At 40.7% G+C, this 14653-nt stretch overlaps 1 protein-coding gene and 1 non-coding gene across 3 annotated transcripts in view; one reads left to right on the top strand and one right to left on the bottom strand.

Annotated features, from left to right (window-relative positions):
- The window catches only part of ACTN4 (actinin alpha 4), a 78396-nt gene that overhangs the window by 51452 nt on the left and 12291 nt on the right, over positions 1–14653 (bottom strand). The gene's annotated exons all lie outside the window — the stretch shown is intronic.
- Positions 13982–14054, top strand: TRNAK-UUU. The gene has a single exon. It is a non-coding gene; the product is annotated as a tRNA-Lys (tRNA).

The raw sequence follows: 14653 nt of genomic DNA, 5'->3' as shown, positions 1-14653 counted from the left end.
CTGATTGCACTGCTAGCGGGTCTGCTGCCTCTGTTGAACAAGTTTCAGAGAGGTAGCCGTGTTAGTCTGGTTTTGTAAAAGCAGTAAAGAATCCTGTGGCACCTTATAGACTAACAGACGTTTTGCAGCATGAGCTTTCGTGGGTGAATGCCCACTTCGTCAGATGCATCCGACGAAGTGGGCATTCACCCACGAAAGCTCATGCTGCAAAACGTCTGTTAGTCTATAAGGTGCCACAGGATTCTTTGCTGCTTTTGTTGAACAAGTTGTTTCCCTCTTCCCACCCCCAAACCACACATGCAACAACATTAACAAGGCTGCATTTGAAAGGAAAAGGCCTCTAATTGTGTCTATTTTTGCCTCCGGAGGAGAGCAGGCCTTTTGGGTTAGGGCTGGTTTGTGCAGAGGCTGTGCGGACACATGAACTGGGATGGCAGCCAGTTTTCAATGGATCACTAATGCCATTCACTAAGAGCTTTTGCTTCAAAAACAAGCTCTGCCACATCCAAATGCAAACTGGAGTTGGAGAATCTAAAAGTAGAGGCATTTGTTTAACTCTTCCTTCCCCATCACTAGACAGCGAAGATTCACTATCCAAACCAGTGACATCCAAATCAGCCAGCCAGCTGCTTTAATTCAAGTCACTGATTCAATCCATCTCCAGATGTGCTTTGTCAGCCAAGCAGGCCAAAATCCTGCTACAGCCCAGACAACCGAGAGAAGAAAGCCATGCAGAATCCAAGCACAAATAGAATCACATTAAGGCTGAGGAAAAAAGAGAAGACCAGTCTAAGGAACAATGCAGGCACTATACATGGAAACAACTCAAAGACAGTAACCCCTACTTCTAATATTGGTTTTAACATCCTCTCCCTTTATGGCCGGGGGCAAGTCACAGATGAAGAAATGGACACAGGTAATGAAGATAACACTTGCTTCACAGGAGCATTAGGGGGGTATGTTAGTGCTTGTACGGGGAGATGTATCATATGAGAAATGAATCCTGATGCCTAACCCAATATAATCCAACCCTTTAAACTACACAGGAGTCTGCTTAGCTTCAGTTATTGGTTTCTGGTTACCTAAACACAGATTTCCTGACACCTCTGTCTCAAGGCTGCATGTGTCTACACAACTCATACAAGATGAGCCGGAAGTTCAGTTTGCACAAGTAACATGGTTAACAGCAGGCCAGTATCTTGCAGGCAATAGCTTTGGCTCTTCAAAGAGTTGCACTGTGGCCTTTCCAATTGACTCAAGCCTTTCTTAGGAGCAGGGGAGCCACATCATTCTACATCTAAGTCAGTCTGGCTACAAAGCTTTCAAGTCACAAAGTCATTTCATAGGAAACAGTGAGGCCATTTAGCCTTCCAAGATGAAAGGGGCTACAACTGTACCACGGCCAGGCTCAGTAATGGCACAGGACAAAAAACTGTTTACATATCCTGCAGCACAATCGGCTACCAGTCTGAAGTGCTTTTGTAATGAGCTATGATACTAGTTTTGAAAGATATTTATTGTCACAATCTGCAAACAGAAGTTTTCACCACATCAGTTTCTCTAAACAGGAATTCCCTGCTCAGTCACTGTTGGCATACCCAGAACCCCGAAGGTCTGCTTTCTTCAAGATTCGCATTTTCCTACTACACTATTCAAAGTTTAGCATTCACGGTGTTACATTCCCCTCATTCTGACAGAAGGTAACCTTGACTCTCAAAAACAGCCCCAGCTCTTTTCATTCAGCTTAATGGGCACACTGGCTTTGATGTGTAGTTAATGTTAAACTTAACATTGTCACAACATGTAGCCAAAGAACAGTTAATAGGGTTTGTTTGTTTTGAGGAGGAGAACAAGTGTGTTAGAACATGTAAGCAAATACATTTTAAATCTCTAATGTAGACAAAGCAGTGTCTGCTTTAACATGTACAAAGCTGAATGAATGCAAGCCAACTTGACCAGCTCATCACGTGTTAAACATGCTGCCTTGCCCACATTAGATTTTTACAAAGTATTATAACGTGTTAAGGTACCTTTAAATTCTAATCTAGACAATGAATTAAATTAAGTTTCAAATTAAAGGGCCAGACTCAATTACCATATCACTGCTGTAAATCAAAGTTACAAGCTTCCAGCTAAAACGGATTCAACCAAAGTTTGCCAGACTCGTTTAAAACCCCCATTCAGGCTAATCTGGTTTGGACATTTGGCCTAAGTGATGGGATGGGGCACAACTGTGCATAAAATGAGTTTTAGATAGGGACCATGCAAGAGTCTCTATTTAAACCCAAAATGTTTTCTAACCAGAGCAGAAAGGTAGCAACACAGAGGGTAAGGTGCTGCAACATCCATGAAGTTTGGAGACAACTTCTCCCCAAAGTTAAGTCATCTTCATGAATGTTCTAGCAGCACTAGAATTTGTATAATATCACAAAGTGAATCTGCTGAGTTGTCCACCGGGAAAGTCTTAACAGTAACATGCATGATGACTCCCCAAATTACGTGGTTAAATAGTGCAGTTCCAATTTGTTTAGCTTCTCTTGCTCTTCACCATACAATTTCTGGGGAGAAAGCTTTCTAAAATGTTCAGATAGCCAGTGGCATCACAATACTAGGTCCGGTCCTCACTTAAAAATTAGTAAACAAGACAGTTTATGAGCAGACAACATTTTATATAACTTCAATCTCACTGATGGCAGTGAAGTGTGAGAAGTCAGCTGTATGTGCTTTGTGTGAAGAGTGAAGACCTTTAACAGAAATGCTTGGCTGAGAACTAAGGCTTTAGCCACTCTATTACAGTAGACATATGATAGCAACATGAATTCCAGCCCTCATGCTGTGAGGAGTTCCAGACAGATAAACCACTGAGAAACAGAAGCCACAAGCATGCTCAATGTATTTATTACTGCTTCAGATTTTTTTCAAGTCCTGAAACCAACAAAACCAGGACAACACTTCAGCACAGGTTGAGGATCTAGGGAAGTACTTTCTATTCAGACAATAACTCAACTTCTTGTTCTTGCTTGTCTGAAGAGTGTAGTTAGGAACACCCACAAGGCAGTACCTGTCACTAAATATACGTAGTGAGTAAACACTATTTTCCCTGTCAGGGTTTCAGCAGAGATCCACATATACAAATATGCTCCTTCACAGTTCTGGGGTGTAGCTAGGGCATTTAGGGTTAGAGTTCTTTCTGTCACTAAGGAATAAAGGTTTCATTAGCTACAAGGTTCAAGCCACCATTGATCACTTTACAAACCAACTGCTCCTCCCCAAACAGCAGCAAACTGGGCAAGTACTTGGAATTTGGTAGAGTTCACAAAGGTGCGAGCTAGCCAGTAGCCATTAAAATAATAATTTGAAAACACCAATTTCAAAGTAACTATACGTTTCTGCCAGTTGCAACAATATTCAAATTACCAATATTGAAGGTGGCCAGACACTACTGAGCATGCACAATAACAAGATGAATAAGATTTAATAAAATATCTAAATTCACAGAGCAGCAGTTTGTGGACAAAAGAGCTGCCACACGGACGCTATGTTGTGACTAAACGTTACTGGAACTGCAGAGTCTACATGTGCTCCTAGAATTTCCCTCCCAGTGAGGCCCTGGAGAAGTGCTTTCCAGGCATTGTATCAAAGCTGCCTTTGTTCTGGGGCAGGAGGTGGCTATGGAATTAACAGGAGTTTGTGCAGTGTGAACTGAGTACACTAAATCACAGGTTCTCAACCTGAGGAGCTACCAGGTTTCAGGGATTCATAATCGCTCTCTTTATAGCTAGATGGAAGGCGGTCCCGCAACTCTTCTGTTGTAGCATAGTCACAGTATTAAGAGGTTGAGAAACACTGGAAGCATTCCCATGGATGCTAGAAGGGCTTATAACCTAATCTGATCTAAAACATTGGTGCTACCATAAAACAAACATTGGCTGGGTCAACACCAAACAAGTCTTGGCCCCACAGTGAATCAATGTGGTAGTTGCGTGTCAGCTATTTGATACACATTTCTCTTTGTCAAATGACACAAGAGGACATCCAAGGTTTAAAGGTAGCAAGAAAAGCCAGAAGAGACAAAACTGGCACCGTGAGTCTGGTTTTAGAGACAGTGCAAGTGACACATGCTGAGACTCAATGTTGTTTGAATTCCAGAAAGTGCTATAAAGACAGCTGTGACATTCAGAGACCATTCAAATATGCAGGAGATAGAAACATGGATCCATTTATAAACTGCACCTTTTGGTTTATGAGAGACTTCAAAGGAACCTTTAAAAAAAAAGAAAACAAAACTTTGTTCTCTACCAAATTAAAAATGTTTTAAAGTGAGTCAAGTTGTATCTGCCTCTTACAGGTTTTCAGGGTGTCTCCTATGCAGTGGAATTTACTCCACCTGGCAATCCAGAGCTCTAAATTTGAGCTTTGAAATAAGACACTGTGTTAGCCAAGTATTTGCCAGACAACTAATTATGTTTAGGAAAAACTCTATGGTGGGTTGGGGAGGCCCGTGAAAAGTTCGCAGCGTGTGGATCCGTCAAAGACCACAGAGTCAGGGATGCCAACACTGCTTTGCAACAGACTTTATCCCCATTTTTCACATGGGCAAATAGAGTCAGAAGTTAAGTGCCTGATATGCAGGTTGCTCAGCGACCTGAACTGACATTGTTTTCAATGTAAATTGTGGATACTAGGTAGCTTTCATTAAGAGTCAAACCATAAGGTACTTACCACCTAAAGTCATAGAGGGATGCAGCAAGAAGAGGGATTAGCTCTCAAGAGTTCTTGGCTTCTAGCCTTGGACTCTGATCATGCCGCTTGCTTGTAAAATCTAGTGATTTGGATCAAGTCTGTATGCATACTAACAACTGTTACACACTACTCTTGGCATAAAATGTAGACAGAGCTGATATGCAGATGAAAAGCCATCATTTTCCATGTAGTTTGTTTAGAGGAAATTTGAATTTGTTTAGCTATTGGTTGTACGCATACCAAGTTGCATCAGTTTTGCTTATTTTATGTGGACACAAGACATGAATAGTTTTTTTCATATTTTTGTAACCTTCCTTTTAAGGAAAGTGTGTTTGAGAGCAGACATTATGCTGACTTCTTGAAGACAGAAGAATTCATGCAAACTAAGATCCATTTATATACTTAAAGGCTGAGCCTGTCTACACTGAGAAACTGACCAGCTGAACTATAGCTGAATAATTATACCGTTACAGCCAAACCATACAATTCCCTGTGTGGAGACACTACTCTATAATAAATTACTTCTACATCAAAAAAATAAAAAAATAAATCTTTTATTCCAAAACAGTGTCCACATGGGAAATCTACAGTGGGACATCTATGGTGGTATAGGTCTGCTGATCAATTTCCTGATGTAGACAAGCCCTTACAAGCTTTGGGAAACTGAGGGATAAGCAGGCTCTGATGAATGTTGTCATAGGAGCCACTCTGGAAGAACACCCATATGAAAAATGCAAATATATGACCCTGCTATACCAGTATTTCGTCTGTTTCCCCATCATCTCCACCTGACTGAGCAAACCACCCTTTTAGCTGAAATCTTCTAACCTAATCATTATACCTAAAGTTCTGTCAAATAATAGTAAGAGTGCAAGTAAACAGTCACCTAAGATTAAGTCAAACTGGTAGGCCATGCTGAACTCACTGAGGCAGGACGATGACCATGCTGTATTTGAGACAGTTCCTGCTTTGAGAAGTGCCAAGATCTGTCTGGTATGAAAGTGCCACCAATTTGCAGTCTGTCACAAACACAGGGTGAGCTGTTAAGAACATCCTCAACCTTCTTACTACATCTGCAGCTCAGGCACATAATGACATCCCCACCCATGATGCCTGTACGCCCCCATTCTTCTACCATGGCAGGAAACGGACATTTATAAGAATTTTGCTTCAAACATTTCATTCTTGTGAAATTTTCAACAGGCAGAGCCTGGAGGTAGAGAAGATTCCACACAAGCGTGCTGTGGTTATTGTAGGGTTCCAGCCAATACCAGAGAATGTGTGGAAGAGGGGCAGTGACAGTACCTCACCCACATTCCCTCCCAAAACTGTATCCCTCTTTTATATTAGTTTATTGATCTCTCTTCAGAATCTCACCTCCTCATAGGTCTCACTTCATCAAGATCCGCTAATGTTTTGTCTGTGCTTTTCCTTCAGACAACTCATTCCAAAAACTGAACTGTGGGAAATTTTCAAAGGCACAAAGGGCGACTGGGTGAAAGTCAATGGAAGTTGGACACAACTCATTTGTGCCTTTGAAAACCCTTTCCCAGATACCAATGGAACCATCTGACAATATCTAAAGTCTGACACCTCCAGCTGTTTTGTGCTTACAGCAAGCAAGAATTCTCTAAAGCTCTTAAACTGGCCTACAGTCATTAGAACAGGGACACCGACAAAGCAGTAGGGATGTGTCCCATTGAAAGGTCTCTTACAAAGTGGTCCATGGAACGAAGAGTTGGAGAACCAATGCTCTAGAACAGGGGTAGGCAACCTATGGCACACGTGCCGCCTCTCAATGCCCTGGCCACCAGTCCGGGGCCTCTGCATTTTAATTTAATTTTAAATGAAGCTTCTTAAACATTTTTAAAAACCTTATTTACTTTACATACAACAATAGTTTAGTTCTATATTATAGATTTATAGAAAGAGACCTTCTAAAAACCTTAAATCAGAGTGAATAAATGAAGACTCGACACAGCACTTCTGAAAGGTTGCCAACCCCTGCTCTAGAACATCAAAAGACCTGTCTAGGCACCTATACCACATTCACTGTAGTATTCGAGTGCCCTTTAACTTCATGACACATTATCCTTTATGGTATTTTTAAAGACCCAGTGTAAACAGTAGGCAGCTCTTGTGGGGTCAGAACACTGTCAACAGGTTTTTAATCCATGACAGACTACTAGTTTGACCATTAAGTCTTATCAAGTGAGACATGTTTCAAATATCTTTGGATTCCAGCTCAGTGATGGCCTTTCAGTCAGGCAGAAGCCATGATTTCTGTGTTTTAAGCTCTCTCCATTTGGGAGATATCAGGAGGGGATAAAGAGGATTTTCCATGTAGTCTGATTAGAGATCAGAAACCCACCCAATGCAGTAAGGAGTGCAAGTGACATGATTAGGAATCAATGATACATTCAGAGGCAAGATTTGAGAGGATGGGTTACCAGTTCCCAAGACAATTTAAGATCGTAATTAATGGAAGGTTCGCCGAAGTGATTAATGGTAAAACTGGATTACCAAACAGGCTTTATAAACCCTGTAGCCAAGCTCTTGGTCTAACATACTAGTGCTACAGCTGCTGCTTCAAAAAATGAAATCTCCTCTCCTTTGGCAGGGTCACCGACATTATATTTAACAAACTTCCTGTGCAAGCTCTTAAGACAGGAAACTGCTCCTGTGCTTCAAGTTATCAGCCTGTTTTTAGATGTCTCAGCAATATTAATCAGAGGCCTTAAAATAAGAGTAAGACATTTTTCAACAAATTCCTTAATTGCACAGCTGAAAAAATCAAGTTACACATTATCTCACTCTTCACTGATAATTAGCAATTAATTTACATAACTGTCCCACCAAGACCATTATTAGAAGACATGGCCTTCCAGATAAACAGGTAGCTGAGAGAAACACTACTTGGATAATGAGATTAATTTAGGGCATCAGTTTCATGTTATTGGGCATCATAGTTTTCTTACAACTTTGCAACCAACTGGAAAATGCACACTCAATATACCAACTTCTGCAAGTTGGCTTAAGAGGAACTGGACTCCGGAGAACTGTTTATCCTCATGTTTGAGGAAGGAGGATCTTGTGACTAAAGCATGGAACAGGGAGTCAGGAGACCCAAGGTTTATCTCAGGTTGTAGAGAAAGTGATGTTTAGTAGTTAGAACAGTAGCCTAGGAAGAGAACACTGGTTTCTACTTGCAACTTTACTACTGACTTACTGTGTGATGTTGGTCTGGTCTCTCTCCTCTCTACCTCACACTTCCTATCTGCAATACCACCTCAAAGGGTGTTGTGAAGATTAACTAATGTTTGTAAAGTGCTTTGAGACCTTTGGATGAAAGGTGCTATAGAAGGTGTGGTGTATTACACTGGCTTGATTAGAATCAGATGAAGTGTGTGAGACCATTCCCGTATGCTTTAGTTCCAGTGTTGAGGACAAGCTTTAATGAGCTTTCAAGATAATTAGACACTCACCTAGGCAAAGGAAACAGGCAAAATTATTAGAAGTGTTGTGATTTGTGGATTTCCAGTTGTGATTGATGTCCCCTTCCTTGAACTTATGTTAATGGCCAGTCCCTTTCAAGCTCTTCGCCTCTTGTTAGTAAGTATACAAATTAGTACTCAGCATGTTTAGCCAGCCTGGGGCTTTCAATTCAGTGTATAAAAGAAACTGAAGTAGCAGCCAGTTTTGGAGACTATGGCTCTGTTGATTCTGATTTAAGCAGTTTAGTGTCAGCTGGGTATTGCTGCCCAAAGCCATCAGAGGTTGGTTAGTAATTTCCTGGGGCAGTGAATAGATGCTTTACATATTGGTCTGAGTCACTTGTCACTCTTCGGTAAGATTCTCCTAATTTGCTGCCACATAGAAAAACTAGGAAGAGGCCTGGCCAGGGAGATTCTCATCATTCTTTTGCCTTATTAGGCTGTTGATTTGATTTTGTTTGGTGAGACTGAAGCTAACTTGGGGGAGGAATGACAGCAGGAAGTGGCCTTTGGAGAAGCGAGGCGAGTGGGGGGGGGGGGATGGAGTCTAAGACAGGCAGCACCTAAACAAATGCTGCTGTTGTTTTCGTGCTTCACCTCTCAGAATGACTTCAGTCTTCCATCTTTTATAACAGAGCCTTGTGACAGCTCAGATCAGGTTCGATGTAAGATTGTCTGGGCAGAGCATTTTCAATGATAGTTTAGGTAACCTGCCTGCTTGAACAAAGCCAATTCTCTCCACGCAGGGAAAGAACAGTTCTGAACAGTTTGAGGCAGCCATAAACCAGCCTGATCGCAAGATATCGGACTGAGATACCGATAATTTTACAACTTTCTCTTCAGATTTGTTTGAGAGCCTACAGTGGTTATGTAGTAACTAAATTTGATAGATGAACCTAACCTCTCATACACGCTGTAGAAGATTTAAACGGAAAGCTTAAAAGCTTTTGCATTGCTGAATAACTATTTTAGACAAATCATCCAAACCTAAAAGAATGAAAGTGTCATTCACAGGGTACCTTAGTAAAGAGAACTTTCAAGTTACTGGAAAATGGCGCAATGATGTAACATGCAGAGCTAATGTCAAGTCTCACACTTAGCTGGGAAGAAGGAATTAACCCATCTAGTATCTGGATTGATGAGGATTTTAAAATAGTGAAGCTGTATTATTTGAACAGGCTGAGTTTTGAGAACTCACAAGGGTAGGACAAGAAATAAGCTTAGTTTGCAGCTAGGAAGTTTCACATTAGATATTAACTATCCTTAAGTTAAAGGTTTTCTTAAGCACTGAACAGATTACCTAAGGAAGTTGTGGAATCCCTGTCATTGGCAGTTAAGAACTTGTTAAGCATACACCTGCCAGGGATGGTCTAGGTATGCCTAATCCTGCCTCTGCACAGGGGATGGACTAGGTGACCTCAAGGTCCTTCCAGACCTACATTTCTATGAGGGTCAGTCAATTAGGCAGTAGGGCTATTCCATTAGCAAGGATGCTTCACCATAAATATACAGGATCTACAACAGGCTGTGTGGCATAAGTGACATGGGCTAGGGTTGAGGCGGGCTAATGTTTTCAGAGACTCCCCTATGAGCATATTTCCTATCTCTTCAAGGTTTTCGTAACCTCTTCCCCTCTCTACAGTTGATACACATTTTTATGCACAGCCTGACTGCATCTGCAGTCACCTGTTCGTGGCCATTTGCTATTCTTCCTCACAAGAAGACTCTTTGCAATGTCTTTAGCCTAGGAAGCTTGAATCCACAGGCACTTGTGAGCTCAGACATGCCCACGTGGGTAGCACTGCTGGCGAAGTCACTTAGCAAGTTTATTCTTGTATCTAGCATTTAAGTGGCACTCATTACAATGTTGCAGATTCCACTTCCCTAGCCTATCAGTAGAGATGTAGCGGAGAAGAGATACAATTAGGGTTTTCAGAGCAAAGCCTTTGGAGGCAAAAGGGCTGAGATTTAAGTTACAGATTCTCAACTGAATTCTTACAGGTTTAATGCTGCTCTCTTTAAAAAATTAAAATATGAATATTTAAAGGGAAAGATTTTACAAGATCCATGAAGGTTGGGAGAAAGCACATTTATAGTCACTTTACTTCTGGCTAAATGCCTGAGCATCCATTATTGCAAGGCAGCAGTGGATTTTGGTATTGTATGCTCTTGCAATGGGTATGTTTTTCATCCAAAGGACAAGCCGTACAAAACATATGAAGCAACAAAGAATCCTGTGGCACCTTATAGACTAACAGACGTTTTGCAGCATGAGCTTTCGTGGGTGAATACCCACTTCTTCGGATGCAAGTGGTGGAAATTTCCAGGGGCAGGTTTATATATGCAAGCAAGAAGCAAGCTATGGAAATTTCCACCACTTGCATCCGAAGAAGTGGGTATTCACCCACGAAAGCTCATGCTGCAAAACGTCTGTTAGTCTATAAGGTGCCACAGGATTCTTTGTTGCTTTTACAGATCCAGACTAACACGGCTACCCCTCTGATACTTGAAAACATATGAAGACACCATTGAAGATGACTCATACTATATAGTCTAATAGAGGTAATATGTATTGTATATTCCAGTTAGGGATGAACAGATGTCTGAACCAACACACCTCTTTCAAACCTTGGTATGCTTGCTTTGTCATTTGATGGCTTAATTACCAGTTAGAGGCATAGAAGCAGACATTCAGAGCTGTTAAAAGTTTATTTTTGTGCTTCCAAATTCTCAGCATGTCCAATCTTCCTCAAGATGTTTTTTTTCCAGTGGCAGATTTCTAGATCTAAATATAAGTTTGCCCCATTTATGTCATGGGAAATTAAGGTAATTTTCTCCCCTCCCCCAAAAAGTTAGAAGTGTTAAAATCAGTATAAGACAGCAATTTAAGCCTTAGCAATCTTGGGTTCTGAAATAAACTACATCCAAATTTACGCTACAAAGCACTATGGAAAGATAGCTGGATGTTTAATTCAAAGCTATCAAAGATTTAATAGAATAGGCTATTGGAGTTTTCCCCAGAAAGCATGGGATTGATGATATATTAGCACTTTACTAATGCACACTGTTGGATAACTCACTGCAAATTGGTGAATTTTGTTCACTTAAATGATAATTTTTAACACATGATACACTGTTCACTATTTTGACCCATTCACACTGCTGATCTTACCTGGCAATATATTAGTAAATGCTTTAGTACACTCAGTAAAAAATGAAGTGCCAGTAATCCAAGACCTAACTACAGTGACTCTGCTATTCTAGATCTTGGCTGTGAAGTGGGGAAACTGCCATTTTGTGTACAAGAAAGGTTTTACTGTGTTTGACAAGCAGAGAACATAGAGTCTTAAATGAAAAGTCAACACGAAATCCTGAAGTTATTGTATTTAGATGGATAGTATTGAACAAGACAGGCAAAAACAGCATTTCATCTCTTCAACAAAGGTATCGTACACATTATATGCATTTTATGGACACCATCATATTAATCCCCTGGCCTCCAGCCAACTGATTGCTTTTCTAGATCTGCTCTAGTCCATAGGAATTATCCTGGGGAAGTTCTGTAGTCGATGTTGTACATAGGGTGACCAGACAGCAAATGTGAAAAATCAGGACGGGGCTGGGGGGTAATAGGACCCTATAAAAGAAAAAGTCCCGATTTTATAGGGACAGTCCCGATTTTTGGGTCATCTGGTGACCCTAGTTGTAGAGGTCACACAAGATCATGGTGGTCCTTTCTGGCTTTAGAATCCATGAATAATCCCCTTTTCCAGAGAGAAAGTGAGATACAGAAAGGATAAGTAACTTCCCCAAGATCAGAGCAATTACTGGCGGAGCTGGGAATAGAATCTAGATCTGATTGTGCTTTTGCCACAAGAGCATGATTATAATAGCTCCCATTCCTTCTGACTGGTATCCAGTCTATTTGATTGAAACAGATACGTACATAATCCTGACTCAAATGAGTCAGTGAAGAATATTTGTATTATAAAAACCCCAAAGTCACACTTAAGATGTGTCCCACCAACTTCATGCAAGATTCTTCTAATCCCATTTATTACTGTTTGGCTCTCCCATGGTCAAAGTTACTCCAGACTTAACCAATGACTTCAACACCTAAGCCTTGCAACCAATTTTACATCACCACTTAGGCTAACATACCATTCCATTCCACGTACTTTTATTCAACTCTTTTCCTCCCTTTCCTAGCTCCTGTTCTTACTACTACTCTGGTTTTATTTTACTGTGAATTTTGTTGCTCACTATTGCTCTGGTGTACTGGATAGTTAATAAAAGCAGGATTTTTAAAGAAAATTTTTGTGACCGTCTCAAAACTTTTCAGCTGAGACCTCGTGAGACCCATTCTGATAACATTTGCTTGAACAGCAGGTCAAAACTATCCTTCAGGGAATTTTAGAAGTAGTTCCTCTATAAGTGAGATTGCTATTAAAGCTGAATTACAGGACTAGATGTACTAATAAGCAAGTTTAGATTCAGTTCCCACAAGGGGCGAAGTAGGCTGATCGGTCACTTGATTTGCTGGCAGTTGTTTTCTTCCCCAATTCAATGGTGAGATTTTGTTTCTTCCACTGCAACAAACTATTGAATAGCAGCTAACATTGCAGAAGATGAGAACCTTCATAAAAACAAACGAAAAAAAAGACTCAGCTCTGGGAGTATTCAAACCTGATCCTTCTAAAAAGTTGTTCTACCTGTCCTGTGAACTGATGCTGTTCTTAAAGTCTGTTGCTGTTGCTATCATGTCTTTACATGGTAAAGAGGCTCAGACCGGTAACAAAGTCAAAGGAAGGAGATAAATTTATGACCCTTCTGTTGTAGCCACAAAGAATTCAGATTCATTTGTAGTGACGTGCATACATCAGTTTCTCCAATAGCTTGCTTAGCAATGCAGTGGGATAATGTTTAATTAATCACTGTGAAACTTGTAATTTCAGGTTTGCTGTGCACTTTGACCATGACAAGTGGCCCATCCCAGTTATCTTGAGAGAACGTGTTACCCTCATTTTCTTCAAACAAACTCCACTTATAAGGAAAGGAAACCAAGAAAAACAGATGGAGACTTTCAAGTAAGATGATCATGTGCAGGAATTCACTCCAGAATTGACTGAAGTTTTGTTTATATAAGTAATAGACACCACAGCTCACTATTATGCGCACTAGACACTGTCATTCTAACAGAGATCATTTGAGAGTTGCAGGATTTTGCATCCTTTCCAAGACCTTGAAGAATTAGAAAAGTTACTGAACAGGAGAGAATGAAAATCTTTTATCATTTAAAAGGGCAAGGCTGGAAGCGTTCTGCCCCACAATTAGTTTGCAATAAGCCACCTACCATAGAAGTTTACTACTGTATTGCTACAAGGGGTATCTGTGACTCCAAGAAATCCCACAAAGTTTTCCATTCAGCCACCCCTCCATTCATCCAAGTCCTCTCATTCAGAAGAAATCTTAAAATCAGGGGAGTTTTATACTATATTTAAATCCCAACTTCAGCACCAAAAACATTGTCTGCAAATTCACATGGGTGCATTACCAGGCTTGAAAGCCTTAGACTTGGTCTATATTAGCAATTTATGTCGATATAACAGCATCACTCAGGAGTGTGGAAAAGTCCATACCCCTGAGCAACACAGTTATATTGACCTAGCTCCCCGACAGGACGACTTCTCTCACTGACATAGCTACTGCCTCTCAGGGAGGTGAATTACCTACACTGATGGTGAGCCTGGCTAGCTCAGTTGGTAGAGCATCAGACTTTTAATCTGAGGGTCCAGGGTTCAAGTCCCTGGTCAGGTAAAGAGGGAACCATTTCCTCAAAAACTAAAGAAGACATCTCTCCAGGATGTTATTTGACTGACCGGGCTTCCCGTCAGCAGAAGTAGTGTCTTCGCTTCAGCCTTTTAAGCGTCAACAAGCCCTTAGCCATCTCAGTAAGTGCTCTCTGAAATGACCCAACAGCTCATATGAATATCTATTTTCAATTCTACGGCCTTCTATTTTTTGCATTATGGTAGCATCCTAGAGGCCAGGGTCACACTGCTAGATACTGTATAAAGAAAGCCTTTTGGTGTGTTATTTTTTTACTGCAATGTAGGCAGAACTTAGTGAGTTTTCTCCAAGATTATAGCTAAAGATTTTCAAGGCTATCTAGAGAGAATCTGGATGCCAATTATTCCCTAGGCAACTTTGAAAGTTTCAGCCTACAATTTCATAACCCTTTCCCATCCTCTGTCACAGAAAGCATGTGACAAGTTTCAAGTTAATGATACTAATGTAACATGAATTTTGGATCTGTTTTATATCTTCCTGTTGCTGGACCACTACCAGAACAGCTACTTACTGCATCTTTTAAATAAAGCATTTGATTTAACTCTTTATATCTACAACAGAGTACT

The sequence above is a fragment of the Mauremys reevesii genome, linkage group 22 (genome assembly GCF_016161935.1).
Source record: "Mauremys reevesii isolate NIE-2019 linkage group 22, ASM1616193v1, whole genome shotgun sequence".
Taxonomy (NCBI): domain Eukaryota; kingdom Metazoa; phylum Chordata; order Testudines; family Geoemydidae; genus Mauremys; species Mauremys reevesii.
This window is presented reverse-complemented; position numbering and strand designations above follow the sequence as displayed.